The sequence below is a fragment of the Sturnus vulgaris genome, unplaced genomic scaffold, assembly GCF_052056855.1.
Source record: "Sturnus vulgaris isolate bStuVul1 unplaced genomic scaffold, bStuVul1.hap1 Scaffold_304, whole genome shotgun sequence".
NCBI classification, from domain to species: Eukaryota; Metazoa; Chordata; class Aves; order Passeriformes; family Sturnidae; genus Sturnus; species Sturnus vulgaris.
Window position 1 is genome coordinate 388346 of NW_028276378.1, and position 23155 is coordinate 411500.

The 23155-nt window shown below is 48.5% G+C and overlaps 1 long non-coding RNA gene across 1 annotated transcript; it reads right to left on the minus strand.

The window, feature by feature from the left end:
- Positions 1-1072: 1072 nt before the first annotated feature.
- LOC148217759 (uncharacterized) lies at positions 1073-18230 on the minus strand. The gene is made up of 5 exons (XR_015800785.1): positions 18077-18230; positions 13738-13966; positions 11291-11409; positions 10557-10747; positions 1073-2078 (listed from the first exon to the last, which is right to left on the minus strand). It is a non-coding gene; the product is annotated as an uncharacterized LOC148217759 (long non-coding RNA).
- Between the last annotated feature and the right edge of the window lie 4925 nt (positions 18231-23155).

Sequence of the window (23155 nt, forward strand, 5' to 3'; positions counted from 1 at the left end):
TGGTGGGCCGAAGTGGGGGAATGTTCAGACCCTTGGGAAAGCCCAGTGCAGGTGTACTGCTTTGGCTCAACTCCCAGAGCCTGTGGAGGAGATTGATTTGGTACATTGTTCAGAACTTGTGGAGAAGTTTGCTCGAGGGGTGCATCACTGATATAATCATATTCTATTTTAATCACAGGTTTCAAGTTGGGGCAGCAGTGTTGCCCACAATTTTTCATCAAAATTAGGTCTTTTTGAGAGTGTATTGGATTAATGTGAATAGCTTCCTTCTCCTGTGTTTCTTTTGGTGTTACACCCTAAGTTGAATTTTTGTCCCATTCTTCTTTTAAGGCAGCTTTTAACAAATTATTTTCATCTAGCAACAAATGGTTCTCATTCCTTTCTTGATATAATTCTTTTTGCAAAATTTGAACAAGATTTTGTAGAGAGTCTATAATTGTTCTTTCCTCATTTCTGCTCTCAGAGCGAGTTTCTATAGCTGCCGTAAGACAAGCTCCTAAAACCGAGCAGAGCATGGTTTTATTTTTGCCCAGTTTGAACTTTGACTCATGTTGCAAAGAATATATTCTATCAATCACATTCTCCAGATTAAACCAATTATTGTTCGCCCATTCCTCCCCACCTTGGGACGGTCTGCCCCTATATTTAGCTAATAGAGCACAAAATGCAGCTTTATCTGTTACAGTGGAATTCTCAGTCATTTTGTGAAGGGAAAAGTAAAAACCACAACGGGGAGGTCTATCTCTTAAGTTACCACACACAACGAAACAGCTTCCCCTGTGTGCCCCCCTTCGCTTCCCTGTGCGGGTGAAGAGACCAAACTACTTGGAAGGCAGTCCTTAGTTACAAAACACCGGGTTGTCTCTTAGCTACACCAAGCAGTCAAACATCATAAAAAACAACAACAACAGCGTCCCGCCTTTTGCACCAGTAGATCTTTTGTGAAATTCTGACGACAGAGCCCTCGAGCGAGTGTGGGGATGCTTTACACCAAGGTGTCTGCAGTCTGCGGGAAATCAGAATTACCCCCCTTGCTTTCTAGACAGGCTCACCCATTCAAGGTGGCCAGCTAGGTGCGGCTGGAGTAAGACTTCCTTCCCCTGCTACAGACTACAGACAACCTCGCATCCCTTCTGTCTGCCAGAAAATCCTGTCCGTGAGGCCAATTTAATGTCACGATCCTCTATTAATGCGGAGCGGGGCTCGTGATGGTTCTTTTGATCAGAAGGGTGCAAACAGGCAAAATGCAGGGGACAAAATCAGTTTATTCAACAACAGCAATGCATTTCATCAAATGCCGACAATTCAGTTACGGTAAAGGGGAGAGGTATAGGAAACAAAGTATAGGGAAAGGGGAAGGAAAGGAAGGGATGGGAAAATAGCTACCAACAGACGAGACGGGCGTCCTCGTGGGTCATCCGATAGACGAGTCTTCGTCCGTGGGGAGATCTCAGGGGTCTTCTCCAGGGGGTAGACGTGTCTTCCTCGGTGGAGAGATCTCAAAAGGTCTTTTCCAGAGGGTCGCTCTTTATAGTCCTTATCCAAAGCGAGCGGCCTCTGGCCAAGAGGTGGGAAGATTTATGGACCATTGTGTGGTGCTGCAGGAGACAGGTACGGTCAAGCAGTCCTCAGTTGGTACAACGCGACCTCTGGTTGGTGCCACGACAGCACAGTCCAGTGAACACAATACACCAGCACGCAGTCACGAGCATCCACCTTGGCCCGGCCGGCAAACCATTGTCGGGAGTCAGCCTGGGTGGGGGTCCTCGAGGTCTCCTTGCGACGGTCGGGAGGCAAAATCGAGGGGAACTTCGGACCGACCCTTACACGGAGGTGGCACTCCTTGCTTGCAAAGTAAATCTATGATTACTGTTATAGGACCAGAAGGAAAGAAAGCATTGATTCGCCCCTATCTGGTGCAGAAACCCATCACCGTGTGGGGAAGAGATTTGCTGTGTGCCTTGTTCGATTTTCCAGCTCTTTGCTCCATTCATTATCCAGCTAGTGACCCTGTGAGTGGAAGCCAGGAGACAGGCACCTGAACACGAAACTGCGCAGAATCACCGGGAGAAAACTGACTGCCAGGAACGGATCAAGAAAAAAGATGGAGTTGTATTATTATTTGTGCAGGTGTATGGTGTTTTTAACCTTTTGTTTTTATTTTTACAAGGAAGCTTTACTCATGTAGTTGGAGTGCCTTTACCAGAAGGTTTTGATAATGTTACTTTTGATAAATATTGGCCATATAATAATCATCACATTTTCCCCACCCCTAGCTCGAGACAACGAACTTAGATTGATAATTCTAGAGTTGATAAATCTGACCTTCAAAGAATTAGAAATTTTAGGCTCATTCACTATGGACAATTATAATTTGTTTCACTGTATAGGAAAAAATGGCTCTCATCTAAGCGTTGATCCTTATCACCCAGTTTATAGTAATATGACTTCTCGGTGTCATCAATCTAAGCTTCTTACATACGATGAACGTCACACAGATCCTTTTAACAAACTTCCTATTTGATTTCCTAAAGGAATTTGGCTCGTCTGTGGAGATAAATTTGATTAATATGAACAATTTCCTTCTCCTCTCTTTCTGTGGGTGTTTCAATCTGCCTTGATTTTTTGGCACATTCTTCTCTTAGGGCAGCTCATAACAAACGATTTTCATTCCTTTCTTCATCTAATTGTTTTTACAAAATTTCAACTAAGTTTTGTAAAGAATCTACGATTGTGTTTTCCTCGCTTCCTCGCTTAGGGCGAGTTTCTACGGCAGCTACAAGAGTGTCCTAGGGTGATGTTATGGTGTTTGTATCTCCAATCGTGTGTCCTGATTATGTTTGGTATTATGTCCTGTGCTTCCAGGACTGAGTCTGAGAGTGAAGCTTTGTTTTGTCTTGTTATCAGCCGGCTCACCTCCCCCATGGTCTATGTTTAGGAGAGGTTTTAGCTCGGTTTGTCTGCTTGCTTGCCTGCTTGCTTGCCTGCTTGCTCGCTTCTGCCTCTTTTTCTTTCCTTCGCTTTGCCCTTGCTTTTTCCTTATTAGTTAGTTCAGCTAGGCAGTCCAACTTTTTCCCTGGACTGTTTTCTCTTCCACTCCGTCCCCTCCCTCTCCTGGATACCATCTGAACCTGTTCCGGACGGGGACCTGGGAAACCCCAAGAAACACCGGGAGTCTACACTCTGTCACCGGCAGCAGTCATCCCCAGCGCCAGAGACTGATAACTGAGCGACCACTCGCCAGAGAGACTGAGTTTGTCATCCCTTCAGAACGGTGAAAGAGTTTTTTTTGTCAGCTGGTGTTGTCTTTTTTCCCTGTGCTGGGGAGTGTCTTGCTTGTTAAATAAACAGGTTTTTTCTCCCACTCTTCTCCGAGGAAATTCTTCCCGAACCCGGTGGGGTGGGGGGGAGGAGTCGTGGGGTTTGCTGTCTGGGGGCTCCTTCTGGAGGTTTTCCCCCCAAATTTGCCCAAAACCAGGACAAATAAATTGGCGCCCAACTCGAGGCTCGAGAAAGTGGGAAAAAACCCTGTTCTAATAATAATTTGGTTCAAATTCTTTTGTGTTGGTATAGAGCAGTTATTGGCTATGTTGTTGGAATTCATGTCTTTTGGGGTGGAGGCCTGCATGGGTTTTTGGTCCCTAGGGTTTTTTGAAGTCTTAATACCTTTGTGGTCCCTGGGTTTATTTGCTTATCCAGAAATAGCTCTGGTATTGTCCCTAATGCGTAATTTCTGTAGCAGAGGGGCATTGACCAAAATATCCATCGGGCTGGGCTTGGTTTTAATGGCCTGCAGGAGATTTATAAAGGTGCTGGAATCTGTTCCAGGAATGTATGGTTCTTGGTTGTGGTTGTGCACTCAGTTTGTTAGAGGAGAAGCAGGGGATGAGGCTTTTCAGCCTTTGTTCTCCTTCTTCTCCTCTGAATTTGTTACATCCTTATTAGAGAATGTTCAGTTCCCCCTGAGTGTTAAAGAGACCATCTTTCTGGTGTTTAATATAGTAAGCTTTCTCTATACAGTCTGCAGTTTCTCTAGAATGAGAGCTGAGATTTCTAGAGGGGCTGAGACCCCTGACCCCAGAGTAGAGCCAGGCGTGAGGAATCCTGAATGGTGTGGGAAATGGGAGGATATGGGCCAAATCTTAAAGGAATTTTCTGACCCTACATCCTGGGATTTTCCATGTGAACAAATTCAGAACCCAGCTGAGGTGGCAAAGTACCTGAAAGAGAAGTGCCATGGTAATTCTAAGGAGAAGATCATTGCAGTGAGCTGGGCCCTGGCATATGCTTACCGTACCCTGCTAGATACTGTAGGGCAGCAGACAGAGGAAGGGGGACAGGCAGATAAATCAGCCACTATCCCAGTCACTCAGGCTGCAGCCAACACCCCAGGCTCGAGGCCAACAACTACACCAGACAGTGAGCCTAAGCCAGCAGCTAAACCTGTCAGTAAGCCTCAACCAATGGCTGTTGCTACCAGCACGAGAAGTGGAAAGTGCACAGACAAGACTGATCGACCAGTGGATGATGATGATGATGATGATGCAGGAGAAGGACCCTCGACGCCTCCTGACATAAAACCAGGAGTCAAAGCAACTGGTAAAAGATCAGAGGCCAATATTGAGTCTTTTTCCCTAAAGGACCTCCGTGGCCTAAGAAAGGATTACACCTGACGACCTGATGAGTCTATAATTAGTTGGTTGGTCCGTCTTTGGGATGCTGCAGGCGAGGCTACAATTCTGGATGGCACTGAAGCCAGGCATTTGGGATCCCTGTCACATGATCCTGTCATCGACCAAGGAATGATGAGAGGGCCTAACCCTCACAGCCTCTGGGCACGGGTCCTGGACAGTGTAGCACAAAGATACCTGTGTGCAGATGATCTTTATATGCAGCAGACCCACTGGAAGACGATAGAACAAGGGATCCAACGCCTGAGAGAAATGGCAGTGGCAGAGATTATCTTCTCAGATGACATAACAACTAGGAATCCGGACTTGGTACCATGTACATCTGTGATGTGGCGAAAACTTGTACGACTTGGGCCCCATGAATACGCTTCTGCTTTAGCAATAATGAAGCGGGACGAGAGGGATGAGACCGTGCTTGATATGGCAAAGAAGCTCCGAGCATATGCAGATGCTGTGCATGGCCCAACACATGCCAGAATTGCAGCTGTGGAAACACGTCTGCAGAAATTAGAAGACAAGATAGAGGAGAATCATAAAAGACTCAGGGAGGAGATTAAAGAGGACCTTCTCCAAATCTCAGCAGTACAAATTAGAGGCCCTGGTATCCAACGCAGACGTTCCCCTGATGGGGAGAGGAGGTACACCCCACGAGCTGAGCTGTGGTTCTTCCTACGTGATTGCGGAGAAAACATGAGGAGATGGGATGGAAAATCTACTGCTGCTCTGGCACAACGGGTGCGTGAATTGAAGGAAGGCAAGACCCAAAGAGGAAGTTCCACCAAAAGGAGAGCAGCTCCAGTTGCCCGTAGCCAAGCTGCCAGGTATGATGATGATGATATATCTGATCCCCTTGAAGGAACCTCTAAGACATATGCCCAAGGAAAGAAGGATAAACAGGCTTAGAGGGGCCCTGCCTCTAGCCAGGGAGAGGCGAGGGAAAATCGTGTCTTCTGGACTGTGTGGATTCGTTGGCCTGGCACATCGGAACCACAAAAGTATAAAGCTTTGGTTGATACTGGTGCCCAATGCACATTAGTCCCATCAAGATATGTGGGGGCAGAATCTGTTTCTATTGCTGGTGTGACAGGTGGATCACAGGACTTTACCTTGGTGGAAGCTGATGTGAGCTTGACTGGACATGAATGGAAAAAACATCCTATTGTGACTGGCCCAGAGGCCCCATGCATTTTGGGCATAGATTACCTCCGAAGGGGGTATTTTAAAGATCCAAAAGGATTCAGGTGGGCATTTGGGATAGCAGCTGTGGTGACAGAGGGCATCCAGCAATTGAACACCTTGTCTGGACTGTCTGAGAATCCAAGTACTGTAGGACTTCTGAAAGGAGAAGAGCAAAAGGTACCAATTGCCACTTCCATAGTGCATCGCCGACAATACAGAACAACTCGAGATGCTGTGGTTCCCATCCATAAAATGATCCGTGAGCTGGAGAGCCAAGGGGTGGTCAGCAAAACCCACTCACCCTTCAACAGCCCCATCTGGCCTGTGCGTAAATCTGAAGGAGAATGGAGATTGACCGTAGACTATCGTGCATTGAATGAGGTGACTCCACCGCTGAGCGCTGGCGTGCCGGACATGCTGGAACTGCAGTACGAGCTGGAGTCCAAGGCAGCAAAGTGGTACGCCACTATCGATATCGCCAATGCATTTTTCTCCATTCCTCTGGCAGCAGAGTGCAGGCCTCAGTTCGCTTTCACATGGAGGGGAGTGCAGTACACCTGGAATCGACTGCCCCAGGGGTGGAAGCACAGTCCTACTATCTGCCATGGACTGATCCAGACTACACTAGAAAAAGGTGAGGCTCCAGAACATTTACAATATATTGATGATATCATTGCGTGGGGGAACACAGCAGCAGAAGTGTTCAAGAAAGGAGAGAGAATCATCCAAATCCTCCTGGAAGCCGGCTTCGCCATCAAGAAGAGTAAAGTTAAGGGACCTGCTCGAGAGATCCAGTTCCTGGGAGTGAAGTGGCAAGATGGACGACGTCAGATTCCTACTGATGTCATCAACAAAATCACAGCTATGTCCCCACCAACCAACAAGAAGGAGACACAAGCTTTCTTAGGCGCCATAGGTTTTTGGAGGATGCACATTCCTGAGTACAGTCAGATCGTGAGCCCTCTTTACCTGGTCACCCGCAAGAAGAACGATTTCCATTGGGGCCCTGAGCAGCAACAAGCTTTTGCCCAGATAAAGCAGGAAATTGCTCATGCAGTAGCCCTTGGCCCAGTCAGGACGGGACCAGATGTGAAGAATGTGCTCTACTCTGCAGCCGGGAACCATGGTCTGTCCTGGAGCCTGTGGCAGAAGGTGCCTGGTGAGACTCGAGGCCGACCATTAGGATTTTGGAGTCGGAGCTACAGAGGGTCTGAAGCTAACTACACCCCAACAGAGAAGGAGATCTTGGCCGCCTACGAAGGGGTCCAAGCAGCCTCAGAGGTGGTTGGCACAGAAGCACAACTCCTTCTGGCACCCCGACTACCAGTGCTGGGGTGGATGTTCAGAGGAAAGGTTCGCTCAACCCACCATGCCACCAGTGCTACATGGAGCAAGTGGATTGCCCTCATTACACAGCGCACCCGGATTGGAAAACTGAATCGCCCTGGGATTTTGGAAGTAATTACAAATTGGCCTGAAGGTGAAAGTTTTGGTGTCACAGATGAGGAACAAGAACCAGTGACACGGGCTGAAGAAGCCCCACCATATAACCAACTGCCAGCAGAGGAAACACGCTATGCTCTATTCACCGACGGTTCCTGTCGCATTGTGGGGATGAATCGGAGGTGGAAAGCAGCCGTATGGAGCCCCACGCGACGGGTAGCAGAGGCCACTGAAGGAGAGGGTGGATCCAGTCAACTTGCTGAACTCAAAGCGGTTCAACTGGCCTTAGACATTGCAGGAAGAGAGAAGTGGCCAAAGCTTTACCTTTATACCGATTCATGGATGGTAGCCAATGCTCTGTGGGGATGGTTGGAGAGATGGAAAGAGGCTAACTGGCAGCGTAGAGGAAAACCAATTTGGGCTGCTGAAGAGTGGAAAGATATCGCTACCCGGTTAGAGAAATTACCTGTGAAGGTTCGCCATGTAGATGCCCATGTTCCCAGAAGTAGGGCTAATGAAGAGCAGAAAAACAATCAGCAGGTAGATCAGGCTGCAAAGATAGGGGTGTCGAAGATAGACCTTGATTGGGAACACAAGGGAGAGTTGTTCCTGGCTCGATGGGCCCATGATGCCTCAGGTCATCAGGGCAGAGATGCCACATATAAGTGGGCACGAGACCGAGGGGTGGATCTAACCATGGACAGTATTTCTCAAGTTATCCATGACTGTGAGACATGCGCTGCCATCAAGCAAGCCAAGCGGATGAAGCCCCTCTGGTATGGGGGGCGGTGGTCCAAGTACAAATATGGAGAGGCCTGGCAGATTGACTACATCACACTGCCCCAGACACGCCAAGGCAAGCGCTATGTACTGACCGTGGTGGAAGCCACCACTGGATGGTTGGAGACCTACCCTGTGTCTCACGCTACAGCCCGTAACACCATCCTGGGCCTTGAAAAGCAGGTCCTTTGGAGGCATGGCACCCCTGAGAGGATTGAGTCAGACAATGGGACTCATTTCAAGAATAGCCTTATCAACACTTGGGCTAGGGAACATGGCATTGAGTGGGTGTACCATATCCCCTACCATGCACCAGCTGCAGGGAAAGTGGAAAGGTACAATGGACTGTTAAAAACCACCTTGAGAGCATTGGGTGGGGGATCATTCAAAAACTGGGAGCAGCATTTAGCAAAGGCCACTTGGCTAGTTAACACCCGGGGTTCCACCAACCGAGCGGGCCCTGCCCAGTCTGAGTCCCTGAATATGGTAGATGGAGACAAAGTCCCAGTGGCACATATCAGAGGTTTGTTAGGGAAGGCAGTTTGGATCAATTCTGCCCCGAGTACAGACAAACCCATTCGTGGGATTGTCTTTGCTCAAGGACCAGGTTGTACATGGTGGGTAATGCAGAGAGATGGAACAACACGATGTGTGCCTCAGGGAGATCTGATTGTGGGGTGAGGCAGCATGAGACAGAAGGAAATATGTAAGTGTCAAAGGTCTGAGCAAGTGAGATAGAAGGAAATGTGTAAGTGTCGAAGGTTTGAGCAAGTGAGATGGAAGAAAATGTGTCCGAGTAAGTGAAAGATGGAAATTTCTACTTGCTGAAGTTTTTACATGCTGTTTAGTATGTTCACGATATGGAGATAAGGGGTGGAATGTCCTAGGGTGATGTTATGGTGTTTGTATCTCCAATCGTGTGTCCTGATTATGTTTGGTATTATGTCCTGTGCTTCCAGGACTGAGTCTGAAAGTGAAGCTTTGTTTTGTCTTGTTATCAGCCGGCTCACCTCCCCCATGGTCTATGTTTAGGAGAGGTTTTAGCTCGGTTTGTCTGCTTGCTTGCCTGCTTGCTTGCCTGCTTGCTCGCTTCTGCCTCTTTTTCTTTCCTTCGCTTTGCCCTTGCTTTTTCCTTATTAGTTAGTTCAGCTAGGCAGTCCAACTTTTTCCCTGGACTGTTTTCTCTTCCACTCCGTCCCCTCCCTCTCCTGGATACCATCTGAACCTGTTCCGGACGGGGACCTGGGAAACCCCAAGAAACACCGGGAGTCTACACTCTGTCACCGGCAGCAGTCATCCCCAGCGCCAGAGACTGATAACTGAGCGACCACTCGCCAGAGAGACTGAGTTTGTCATCCCTTCAGAACGGTGAAAGAGTTTTTTTTGTCAGCTGGTGTTGTCTTTTTTCCCTGTGCTGGGGAGTGTCTTGCTTGTTAAATAAACAGGTTTTTTCTCCCACTCCGAGGAAATTCTTCCCGAACCCGGTGGGGTGGGGGGGAGGAGTCGTGGGGTTTGTTGTCTGGGGGCTCCTTCTGGAGGTTTTCCCCCCAAATTTGCCCAAAACCAGGACAAAGAGAAGCTCCCAAAACCGAGCAGAGTACGGTTATCTTGTTGCCCCGTCTGAACTTTGATTCATGTTGCAAAAGAACATATTCTATCAATGGTATTTTCTAGATTAAACCAATTTTTGTTGGCCCATTTTTACCCACCTTGGGACCGTCTGCCCCTATATTTAGCTAATAGAGCACAAAATGCAGCTTTATCTGTTACAGTGGAATTCTCAGTCATTTTGTGAAGGGAAAAGTAAAAACCACAACGGGGAGGTCTATCTCTTAAGTTACCACACACAACGAAACAGCTTCCCCTGTGTGCCCCCCTTCGCTTCCCTGTGCGGGTGAAGAGACCAAACTACTTGGAAGGCAGTCCTTAGTTACAAAACACCGGGTTGTCTCTTAGCTACACCAAGCAGTCAAACATCATAAAAAACAACAACAACAGCGTCCTGCCTTTTGCACCAGTAGATCTTTTGTGAAATTCTGACGACAGAGCCCTCGAGCGAGTGTGGGGATGCTTTACACCAAGGTGTCTGCAGTCTGCGGGAAATCAGAATTACCCCCCTTGCTTTCTAGACAGGCTCACCCTTTCAAGGTGGCCAGCTAGGTGCGGCTGGAGTAAGACTTCCTTCCCCTGCTACAGACTACAGACAACCTCGCATCCCTTCTGTCTGCCAGAAAATCCTGTCCGTGACACCAATTTACCCTCACGATCCGCTTGATACGGGGCGGGGCTCGTGATGGTTCTTTTGATCTCAAAGGTGCAAACAGGCAAATGGCAGGGGACAAAATGAGTTTTTTCACAGCAATGCATTTTTTTTAGATGGCAACAACTCAGTTGCGATCGAGTAGAGAGATATAAGAAACAAAGTACAGAGAGAAAAAGAGAGAGGGAAGGGAAAATAGCTACCAGCAGAGGAGACGGACGTCCTCGTGGTCCTCGGCCAATAGACGGGTCTTCATCCGTGGGGAGTGTAACGAGTTTCTGGAAACCTCCGGGTGCCTTTAAGGGCTCCTACGCTGTTGGGCTTGTTCTCCTTTTTAAAAAAGCGAAGCAGCTAACGGTTGCTGTAAAGTTATTTCTTGTAGAACTGCATCAGTCTCAAAGGCAAAAACAGAGCAAAGCAAAGGCATTAAAGCAATGGCATAAAGCCACGGCATGAAGCCCCGGCTCTCCCCGAGGCGTGTTCTTTTATAGAAACTTCCAAGCAAGCTAAGACACAAACTCGGACCGCTACTCCTTAACCTATTAGAATTGTAGTTTTTTAGCACGCTAGGCTACGTATAAACTACGCACGTGGCCTATCTTGTTTTAACTGAAAAATGTAAGCAATATTCTTGACTATTGTATCTGAAGCTAGGTTCTTGGAGCCCTTAAGGAAACACTAGCATGTTTTTTAACCTTCACTAGAGCATGTGCTACTTCTCAGGCATCTAAGATCTTTTACTCTCTAAAAGCACTTAAAACTTATTTTATTTACTTACTTATTTACTCGCTCCATCTATTCATTTACTCATCCCATTTACTCACTTTACTCATTCCAATGAGCCTTTTGTCCCTTTTATTGTATCCTGGCTTACCTTTCATAGAAATTTGCCCATCTAGAATTAAAGATGCCTCAATTGTTTTAATAATTACCTTACCTTTAGCTGTTTCTTTTGCCTTTCTGTCCATGTCTTGAGTTTGAGTTGCTAATTTGAATAAACTTATTTTTCTTGTTGTGAGACAGAACCAGGAGTAAGAGAGCAAGGCAGGCCTAAAACTTGAGAGAGTATAAAAGAAAATTTATTAACTACACAAACAAAAAGAGAGGAAAAAAAAATTTTTTTCAGAATAAGAGTTTTTAGATCACTCCTTCCCTCCCTCTCCCAATCTTCACAACAACAAAACAAACATATAACAAATACTTCGGTCAGTGCCCAATTTAGTCTTTCTCAGTTCACTTCTGGAGAAAGAAGCTTCTTCTTGTGGAAGTTGTAGGGATTTTTCCCACAAGAAGGAAAAAACCAGTTCTCTTGTGGTTTTATCTTTCACGATTTGCATCCGCCCGGGAACCTGCAACCGTGACGCTCCTCCCAACTCTACAACCGTCCCAAAGTTGTAGATGTGGGCCATGTCTGTCTCACGGGGTATTACTTTTAAGAATGAAATGTTTGACAGCAAAGATTCTCTTTGTCTCCTTTTTCTCTGCTCAGGCTTCATCTTCAGAAAACCAAAATCCCCTTCTTTTCTCAGGACAGAAATTCTCAACACAGGTGCTTTTTAGTCAAATCATCTATTAAATGGAACATTTCCATCCCCCCATGTCTCTTTCCATGGTTTATAGGAATATTCAGTACATCAGTTCATTCCTACGATTTCACAAAAAGATTTTCAGCCATTTCAGCATCTTCTCATTCTCTTTCCATCTTAAAAACTTAGCTCTTACATCACTGACTTCAGAAATCTTCTTATTCCCTTTCATATTCAAAGGAAAGGCTGGAGGCTTTGCAAATCTTATCTGAGCACTAAAGAATTAAAGTTTAACACAACTACAAGAGTTGGGCCAGGCTCAGGCCGAGCTGGGAGGCAGCTGAGGTGTTAATCAGCCTTTCTGGGGCTGGGCTACAGCCCCACACTGCTCATGGCCACCCGGGCAGGCCCGGCCCGTCCGGCGGCAGCAAGAGTCAGCCTCCCCCCACGCCAGAGCCGCAGGCCCGTGGAGGAGGAAGCCGTGAAGGTCTTATCACACAACTTTTTCTCCCCCTGGCCATCGGGTCCCCCTCGTTGGCAAACGGGGCCCAAGCGGCCTCCCGAGCCTCCCCCCCCCCCGCATGGGGGAGAGGGAAGCTCGGGTTGATGTTACCTGCTCAGCCGCCGGAAGACAAAGAGGGTCGGTTCCGGATTACCTTCCTCAAAATGTGTGTTCACGGGGCGAACTAACTTTCTCTAATTGGCTGTTGCAGGTATCCCAACCCCCACAGAGGAAATTCCCTTAGGAAGAATGTCTTCTGAGTTTCTTCTTCCTAAGTCAACCTATCACAGTCCACCAGCTCATTTCCTTTTTCCAATTCAGAGCTCACTTTTTGGTGTATACATGTTGTTTTTTTCCTTCAGCTAGCTCTAAGGCCCGGGTTAAGGTGATTATTTCAGCCTTCTGTGCAGAGGTATTTGTTGGCAATGGTCCGGACTCTATCACCTCTCTATTGTGGTAACTGCATACCTAGCATGTCTTTTTCCACTGATGCTGTAGCTGCTCCCATCGGTGAACCAGGTCTCGGCGTCCCCGAGAGGGGTGTCCTTCAGATCCGGGCGACTGGAGTAAGCGGCTTCAGTGGTCTCCAGGCAGTCACGGATCACTGGTTCTCCCATACTCCTGCTGAGGAAAGAAGCTGCATTGACGGTGTTAGTTACCACAATTTCAACATCATCTTATTCTGTTAGTATGGCCTGGTACTTTAGAAATTTTTGTGGGGAAAGCCAACGTCTTCCTTTCACCTCTGGGACTGCAGACGCCGTGTGGGATACTGCCACGGTCATCTTCTGGCCTAGGGTGAATTTGCGTGCCTCTCGGATGTTCAGTGCTACCGCTGCAACAGCTCTCAGGCACCCTGGCCACCCCTTGGCTGCCGCGTCCAGCTGTTTGGAGAGGTAGGCGACTGCCCTCCGGTACGGGCCCGGGTCTTGCGCTGGTATTCCCAGAGCAATCCCCTGCTATTCGTGAGAAAACAGAAAGAGCTGTTTACTCACATCTCGAAGTCCCAGGGCCGGAGCTGACATGAGAGCCCTCTTTAGTTGGTCAAAGGCTCGTGTTGCTTCTTTCATCCACTGGAGATCTCTGCTTCCTTTTGTAATCAAGGTATATAGGAGTTTGACTAACAGCCCATAATTGTAAATCCACAGTCTGCACCACCCTGTCATGCCCAAGAAGGTTCTCAGTTCTTTCACCGCTTGGGGTGTTGCGGTCTGGCGTATTGTTTCCTTGCGATCCCGTCCCAAGGTTCTTTGTCCAGCACTAATCTCATAGCTCAAATAGACAACTGTTCATGTCACCATCTGGCCTTTCTTCTGGGATACCCCTGTAGACCCCCAAAAAATTTAGGAGGCTTACCGTCCACTCCATACATGCTTCTTGAGTTTCAGTAGCTATCAGGAGGTCGTCCACATACTGTAGCAGCTGTCCCTCTTCTGATGGAGCTTCCCAGGATTCTAGATCTTTTACCAGCTGTTCTCCAAATATGGTAGGGGAGTTCTTGAGCCCCTGGGGTAGTACGCACCACGTGAGCCGAGTTTTACGTCCAGTTTTGGGATTTTCCCATTCAAATGCAAAAATTTTCTGGCTGGTTTCATGGAGAGAAAGGTAAAAGAAAGCATCCTTTAAATCTAAAAAAGTAAACCGGGTTAGTTTGGATGTTAAACGAGTTAACAAGGTGTAGGCGTTGGCTACCGCCGGTAACAGCTCGCAAATCTTGTACTAACCTGTACGATCCATCGGGCTTTTTTACAGACAAAATAGGAGTATTAAAATCAGATTGACATTTTTTAGTAGTCCTATTTGCAAAAAGTTCTTAATTACTGGACCAATCCCTTCCCTACTTTCCTTTTTTAAGGGGTATTGTCTAATTTTAACCGGTTGTTTTCCTTCTTTAAGCCAGATTTGTACAGGCAGAGCATTCTTTGCTCTCGCCGGTATATTGGAGGCCCACACCCCAGGGAGCAGCTGATCTATTATTTTCTTAATAATTTCTTCTTTGTTTTCAGCCGCAATATCTTTGGTTATTAGCATTAAATTTAACAGTCCCACGTATTGCTGATCATTTACCTCCAAACTAATTTCCCCAGTTTTGAATATTATTTTTGCTTTTAATAGTTCCAATAGATTCTTACCCAAAAGCGCTAATGGAGCATAGGGCGTACGTAAAAACCTGTGAATTCCCCATTGTTTCCCAAACTTATATTTCAATGGGCTACAAAAATAAGCCCTTTCAGATTGGCCAGTTGCCCCCTTTACCGTGACATAATCATCTGTTATTGGTATTAAGGCTTTATTTAGCATTGAATATGTTGCTCCCGTGTTTATCAAAAGTTTTTTTTTCTTTGTTCCCTACTTTTATTGCATCCGGAGGGTCTCCTAGGGTAAGATCCTCTGCTCTGTTCCTCTTTTCAGTCTCCTCTTCTTTGATCATCACCTTTTCTTCCTTCTGGATACCGAAGTTGAAATAGAAATTGCTTTGACTAGAGCAGGGGATGGAACATATGCCGGAGTCGGGATAGAAGAAGAAATCTCAGGAGGTGGAGTGGGACCGGAGCGGGGGATGGGACATAGAAATTTCAGGAGGTGGAATGAGGGAATAGGAGCTGAAGCAACTCTAGCTGGCTTTTTTTTTTTTTCAGAAGTAGAAGGTAAAGCAGGAGTTGAGGTTAATAACCGTCTTAAATTTGCTTCCCCTCTCACCCCCCTTTGCCTTTTAGCGGGTGGTTCAAACAAATTCCCCGGTTCTTATTCCAGAGGGTTAGCTGGATACACCTTATCAGGGTGTGCGCAGCGTCGGTTTACGGAGCACGTACTGCAACATTATTTTAATTTAGTCTCGTTGTCTTTTTCTAAGACCGATACCAAGGGGTCAGAGGGGGCTCTGGGTCCACAATCTTTCTGTCACTCAGGGTGATTCAGGAGAGAAAAAACCAAAAAAACCCCCAAACGCTCAGCGTAAGTCGCCTCCTCCCATTTCCGTGTCTCAAAAATAACATAAGCCGTAACAAAGTTTCATTATGTAAATGTCCAGCTGAGGGCCACCTGGCTCCCCCCTCAAGTTATAAAGCGGCCACCATTGTGTACAAAACTTTTCAAGGGTCTTTTGGTTCTCTGAGCCTCCGTGCCCCGCTAGCTCCTTCCCATGTGCCAAAACGCACCCCAAAGGACTGGTTTTAGGGATCTCTTTACTCTGGTTAGTTCCCGTCATCCCTCCTTAACAAAACCGGTACCTCTGCTTTAGTTCTTATTATCTTGTCCTTTGCTTCTTGTCCTGCTTTTCACTCAGCAAGACAAGATCCTTGCAATCCTTTCCTAGACTTTTTCTTACAGCCCACAGCTCGGGTACTAAATGTAACTTTCCACTTACCAGCTCCATCAAGGAGCTGTTGTTTACATTTACTGTGCTGGTTAGCAGAAGAACGATAGTAATAGCACCCAGGCACGAGGCCAACCTCTAGATGCACCAAAAACTGCAGGAAAATTCTTACAAATACAAGCTATTTCATTCACTCTTTCTTAACTCTCTAAATTTTCCACAGCTCCCAATCCAAAGCCACAAGTCCTCCAGCAGATGTCCGATATAAACTTTTAAAATATGTTCTCTTATTCCTCCTGTCTGTCCACTAGTTCACTGAATTCACAAACTCCCGTGGGTCAAGCCCAAACCACTGAGGTAAAGGAATTGCTTCTATTCATCCGGTTAGATTGGATCCTTACACTGACGCTGCTCTTATTCTGATTTCAACAATCTGCAAACACAGCCTCTGTACTTAAAATCATATTCATGCCTCATTTCCTAATAAACTCTTTCACTCGGGCTGTGCTTCCCTTATAACTTTTTGCACAAGTCAAAAGGCAGTATTGCCTCAGAAATACAGTTAGAGTGAATATACTGTCTTTGGTAACCACAACGCACGCACCACGGTAACAGCAGGGAGGGAGTTTTTAAGGGTTTCACGCACCCCACTCGCCTCGTTTTTCCCCGGCCGTTTCAGTCGCCCGAGAACTGAACCGCGGGTCCAAACTCCCACTCGCTTCCTGCTAAAAGCACATCTCAAACGAGCTCTCTTTCCCACTCGCTCTCACGATCAGGACACACTCACACGGTTCAAGAACCGTACGCCAGGATTTTGCCTTTACGAGCGCTAGCCCCGCAACGCTAGGGAACAAAGCCCTCTACGGCACAACGAATGGCAAAATCTACTGCCTGACAGAATCGGAGATAGATAAGGATTTGACCGATGTGTCCCAAACCGAGCTGCAGGAGCTATTGGTCAGAGAGCTGAGCAACCTGAACTTTCAAGCAATCGCAAGCGCTTGCCTGTGAACATTTATAACGGTATTTAAGGCGCGGTCAGAACAAGAAAGTGCTTTTTATCACTCGGATCATAGAGTCCCGCGTCTCGGTCTCGGGCACGGCCTCCGTCAAGATGACGGGAGGGATTTTTGTTTCACGGGGAAAAGGGCTACCATTTGGGCCCGGCGCTCCGCGCACGAGACCGAGATTCCGCCCGCCAAAATGCCGAACGGATCGGGATTTCTGCCGGACACAAGCTGCGGCCACTTAGAACCCCGGCTCCCTTTGGAGCCACCAAAGCCTTCTCAAAACCGATACCGGGAGACTGGGGAAGCGAGGATTTTTTCACAGGGAAAAGGACCGCCATTCGTCTCCAGCTCTCCGTGCCCAGGACCGAGATGTTTCACGCTACAATGCCGATCGGACCGGCATTTCTTCGACGCAAAGTGCCACCGCTTAAAACCCCGGCTATTCCTCGAGTGCCGAAAGCCTCCTCTAAATAGGCGTTACGAAACCGGTGAAGCGAGGTTTATTTCACAGACAAATAGGCCACCGTTCGCGTCCGGGGCCCTGCCCCCCGAGACCGAGCTAAAACGCCGCACGGATCGGGATTCGTGCCGGACCCGAGCTGCCGCCGATTAGAAACTCGGCCGTCTTTGGTGTGACGAACACCTCCTCCAAACTCGCATCGGGAAACTGGGAACGTGAGTTTTGTTTCAGAGAGAAAAGCGCCGATGTTCTCGTCCAGGGCCCGTGCCCGAGACCGGGCTTCCGCCCGCTAAAATTTCAAACCGATCGGGATTTCTCTCTGACTCGTTTAGCCACCGTTTAGAACCCTCGATGACTTTGGAGCGACAAACGACTCCCCCAAACTCATATTAGCAAACCGGGAGGATGAGTTTAGTTTCACGGGGAAAAGGCCCACAGTCGCCATTTACGGCTTTGCTTCCGCTTGCTAAAATTCTGAAGGAATCGGCATTTCTCTCACGCCCGAGCCGCCGTCACTTACGAGCCTTGCTGCCTTTGGAACGTGAAACAACTGTTCCCAACTGAAGACTGGGGAACTGGGGGTGAGTTTTGCTTCACAGAGAATTTTCATTTTTACTGTTTCTATTTATAATATAGATAACCCTAAATGGAGGTGTCTGTGAGACTTAGGCCATTCATCTCATTCCTTTCTAGTCCCAACTGCTTAGTCACATTTGCTGCACTGCTTAGCAATTGCTAAGGGGCAATTATGCAGCTTAATAAATTACCTGAGTTATTTAGCTATGCTGATGAAACACAAAGTTTTATTTCTGACCTGATTTCTGCCCTTTTTCTCAAAGCAGTTGTTGCCCAAAGGAAAGTGCTTTCATTTCCCTGAAAACTTTTCTTTTATATTGAGAAAAGACTCACCTTTTTCTCCTTGAATTTCCTCCTCTTGAATTCAAGTCAGGAGAGCCAAACAGCTGCAGCTCTTCTGAGGCCTTTTATCCCTGGTGGGATTTGCTCCTCCTCTTCCTGGGTGTGCCAGGCGGGGCCCAATCAGGGGTATATTAACCCCAGGTTTTGCTGAGGGCCTTCATTCCCTCTCAGGGATCAGCTAGGATAAGGGCTCTCCTGCCACTTCTGTGAAAAGGCTGTTTTTCCTTATCTCAGCTTGTTTTCAGGAAATGCTTTTAGGTATCTAAAGCAGCAAAGGCTTTGAAGATTTAGTGAAGAAAACAGCATCAAAAACAGTGAGTATTTGCATCAATGATTTTGGGTTGTGTGTTCAGAGGTGGTAAAGAGCTTTCGGTTTTGTTTTTGTAGGAGGAACACAACTTCCGGAAATTCCAGGTAGCGTCCGGTACTGCACTTGAGATTTTTTCGACTCACTTGAAGCTGACACCTCCTCGGGAACCGGCTGCCAGACCTGGTTCAGTGCTCTGAAGACCCCTCTAAAAGCATTACAGGAGTCCGTGATGAAGCCTTCACCTTCTCCTTTTTGAGGGTGCCATCCAGCGTGCCTTCCACAAAGGCAGAGGACTTGCGGTGAGACCGGGATGTCGGGAGGAGGAGGGTGGGTCAACTCCATTTTCAGCCACGCCTCATCACTTTCTCTCTTCTTAAGCCAGGCATACCCTCTGACGGTGGCTTCAGCCTCTGAGAGCTGTTGAAGCTTACGTCCCGAACAGCCGGGCTTTCTCTGGACACGGTGAGTAAGGGAATTGTCAGGTTTTGGCCAATGAGTTTCTTAGCACAAGCAGTGATGTTTCCTTTTCTTTATTCTAGCTGACTCAGAAACATCAGCCCGGTGACCGCAGGAACCTCCCAGAGGGCGGGGCCTCCTTCCTTCCCAGCAGACCCGGATTCTCATCCCCGGACTTCGGAGAGATAAGTGGAGGGCTGCCAACACATAGGGGGTGGGAGCGAGGTGGTGGGTGTGGACGTTTTAGGGGGGATCTCGGAGGCAGATTTGCAGATGGGGACGTCCAGGAAGCGGCCCCTTAGGCCCCATAAAGATGATCTGTTTGATCGCAGCGCCGAGGCACGCAGGGCAGAGCAGTCTCCGTGGGTGTTGCTTCACTTGTCTCTCGTGCTTTTCGTGTCTTTTGTCTGTCTTATGTCGCACCTGTTTTTCTCTAGCCCTTTGAGGGGCATCCCGGAATCCCCGGGGTCCCTCTTAACCTCTCCGATCTCTGTATTCATCGGCCAGGTGCCAGCGCCTTTTAATTTTCGGCCGGGGAGCTCAGATATCAGAATCTTATCTCTCAATAGTAGCATCCGGTCTGTCTTTTCAGGTCTTGTTCTGAGCTGTATTGACAGCCCTAGCCCTCACAGATCCATTACAAGGAATTAGGACTTTGAAAACATAGGGGGAGCATCGTGACCCCAGGATTCTCAGGCATCCATCTTTGCTCTCGTTGCGATAAATCATCGTGCTAGCATCTTCTTCCAGGCTCATCGGCTGGCTCTCGGTCTCCTCTCGGTCATCTTCTTTTGCATCCTCTCGGTCCTCGGGGTCATTCTTCCCCCCGAGTGTTTTTTCCTCCCCGTGTCGTCCCCTCGTTCGTCCAGTCCCGTGTCACGGGTGCCTGCACATATTCGGCCCGGAGCTGCTCTGCCCTGCCGCCTTGTTCGGGCATAGATCCCGGAGGACGAGTCCCGGGTACTCGCAATCTGAGAAGGGGGGTGTAGTTGTGCTCTAGGTGTTATCTGTAGAGTGAGCCAGGATGTGTAGTGGTCTTAATGTCTCCTGCAGGGCTCTGACTTTTGTCCTTACTTCCTTTCAGATGCAGATGGATTAAATCGGAGTCAGAGGGCCCATCCTCTGGGAGGGGGCTCCCCCTGGAGGTCAGTCACTGTATTTGCAGTGGAAGCATAAAAGGTGACTGTGTTACAGTATTGTTCTTAGTGCTTTCTTCAGCAGTTCAAGATGGATATCAGCAGACAAGTTCATGTGGACGAGGTGAGCTGTGACCTGTGGGCAGACTAGTTTCTTTTAGTCAGGTCTCAATTTCAGGTGCAGCTCTCACTATCCATTACTTTATTTGTGTTTTTTAGCAGTGCACTCACTTGAAGCTGACACCTCCTCGGGAGCTGGCTGCCAGACCTGGTTCAGTGCTCTGAAGACCCCTCTAAAAGCATTACAGGAGTCTGTGATGAAGCCTTCACCTTCTCCTTTTTGAGGGTGCCATCCGGCGTGCCTTCCACAAAGGCAGAGGACTTGCGGTGAGACCGGGATGTCGGGAGGAGGAGGGTGGGTCAACTCCATTTTCAGCCACGCCTCATCACTTTCTCTCTTCTTAAGCCAGGCATACCCTCTGACGGTGGCTTCAGCCTCTGAGAGCTGTCGAAGCTTACGTCCCGAAGACCCGGGCTTTCTCGGGACACGGTGAGTAAGGGAATTGTCAGGTTTTGGCCAATGAGTTTCTTAGCACCAGCAGTGATGTTTCCTTTTCTTTATTCTAGCTGACTCGGAAACATCAGCCCGGTGACCGCAGGAACCTCCCAGAGGGCGGGGCCTCCTTCCTTCCCAGCAGACCCGGATTCTCATCCCCGGACTTCGGAGAGATAAGTGGAGGGCTGCCAACACATAGGGGGTGGGAGCGAGGTGGTGGGTGTGGACATTTTAGGGGGGATCTCGGAGGCAGATTTGCAGATGGGGACGTCCAGGAAGCGGCCCCTTAGGCCCCATAAAGATGATCTGTTTGATCGCAGCGCCGAGGCACGCCGGGCAGAGCAGTCTCCGTGGGTGTTGCGTCACTTGTCCCTCGTGCTTTTCGTGTCTTTTGTCTGTCTTATGTCGCACCTGTTTTTCTCTAGCCCTTTGAGGGGCATCCCGGAATCCCCGGGGTCCCTCTTAACATCTCCGATCTATGTATTCATCGGCCAGGTGCCAGCGCCTTTTAATTTTCGGCCGGGGAGCTCAGATATCAGAATCTTATTTCTCAATAGTAGCATCCGGTCTGTCTTTTCAGGTCTTGTTCTGAGCTGTATTGACAGCCCTAGCCCTCACAGATCCATTATAAGGAATTAGGACTTTGAAAACATAGGGGGAGCATCGTGACCCCAGGATTCTCAGGCATCCATCTTTGCTCTTTTTGCGATAAATCATCGTGCTAGCATCTTCTTCCAGGCTCATCGGCTGGCTCTCGGTCTCCTCTCGGTCATCTTCTTTTGCATCCTCTCGGTCCTCGAGGTCATTCTTCCCCCCGAGTGTCTTTTCCTCCCCGTGTTGTCCCCTCGTTCGTCCAGTGCCGTGTCACGGGTGCCTGCACATATTCGGCCCGGAGCTGCTCTGCCCTGCCGCCTAGTTCGGGCATAGATCCCAGAGGACGAGTCCCGGGGACTCGCAATCTGAGAAGGGGGGTGTAGTTGTGCTCTAGGTGTTATCTGTAGAGTGAGCCAGGATGTGTAGTGGTCTTAATGTCTCCTGCAGGGCTCTGACTTTTGTCCTTACTTCCTTTCAGATGCAGATGGATTAAATCGGAGTCAGAGGGCCCATCCTCTGGGAGGGGGCTCCCCCTGGAGGTCAGTCACTGTATTTGCAGTGGAAGCATAAAAGGTGACTGTGTTACAGTATTGTTCTTAGTGCTTTCTTCAGCAGTTCAAGATGGATATCAGCAGACAAGTTCATGTGGACGAGGTGAGCTGTGACCTGTGGGCAGAGTAGTTTCTTTTAGTCAGGTCTCAATTTCAGGTGCAGCTCTCACTATCCATTACTTTATTTGTGTTTTTTAGCAGTGCACTCACTTGAAGCTGACACCTCCTCGGAGCTGGCTGCCAGACCTGGTTCAGTGCTCTGAAGACCCCTCTAAAAGCATTACAGGAGTCTGTGATGAAGCCTTCACCTTCTCCTTTTTGAGGGTGCCATCCGGCGTGCCTTCCACAAAGGCAGAGGACTTGCGGTGAGACCGGGATGTCGGGAGGAGGAGGGTGGGTCAACTCCATTTTCAGCCACGCCTCATCACTTTCTCTCTTCTTAAGCCAGGCATACCCTCTGACGGTGGCTTCAGCCTCTGAGAGCTGTCGAAGCTTATGACCCGAAGACCCGGGCTTTCTCGGGACACGGTGAGTAAGGGAATTGTCAGGTTTTGGCCAATGAGTTTCTTAGCACAAGCAGTGATGTTTCCTTTTCTTTATTCTAGCTGACTCGGAAACATCAGCCCGGTGACCGCAGGAACCTCCCAGAGGGCGGGGCCTCCTTCCTTCCCAGCAGACCCGGATTCTCATCCCCGGACTTCGGAGAGATAAGTGGAGGGCTGCCAACACATAGGGGGTGGGAGCGAGGTGGTGGGTGTGGACATTTTAGGGGGGATCTCGGAGGCAGATTTGCAGATGGGGACGTCCAGGAAGCGGCCCCTTAGGCCCCATAAAGATGATCTGTTTGATCGCAACGCCGAGGCACGCAGGGCAGAGCAGTCTCCGTGGGTGTTGCGTCACTTGTCTCTCGTGCTTTTCGTGTCTTTTGTCTGTCTTATGTCGCACCTGTTTTTCTCTAGCCCTTTGAGGGGCATCCCGGAATCCCCGGGGTCCCTCTTAACATCTCCGATCTATGTATTCATCGGCCAGGTGCCAGCGCCTTTTAATTTTCGGCCGGGGAGCTCAGATATCAGAATCTTATCTCTCAATAGTAGCATCCGGTCTGTCTTTTCAGGTCTTGTTCTGAGCTGTATTGACAGCCCTAGCCCTCACAGATCCATTACAAGGAATTAGGACTTTGAAAACATAGGGGGAGCATCGTGACCCCAGGATTCTCAGGCATCCATCTTTGCTCTCGTTGCGATAAATCATCGTGCTAGCATCTTCTTCCAGGCTCATCGGCTGGCTCTCGGTCTCCTCTCGGTCATCTTCTTTTGCATCCTCTCGGTCCTCGGGGTCATTCTTCCCCCCGAGTGTTTTTTCCTCCCCGTGTCGTCCCCTCGTTCGTCCAGTGCCGTGTCACTGGTGCCTGCACATATTCGGCCCGGAGCTGCTCTGCCCTGCCGCCTTGTTCGGGCATAGATCCCG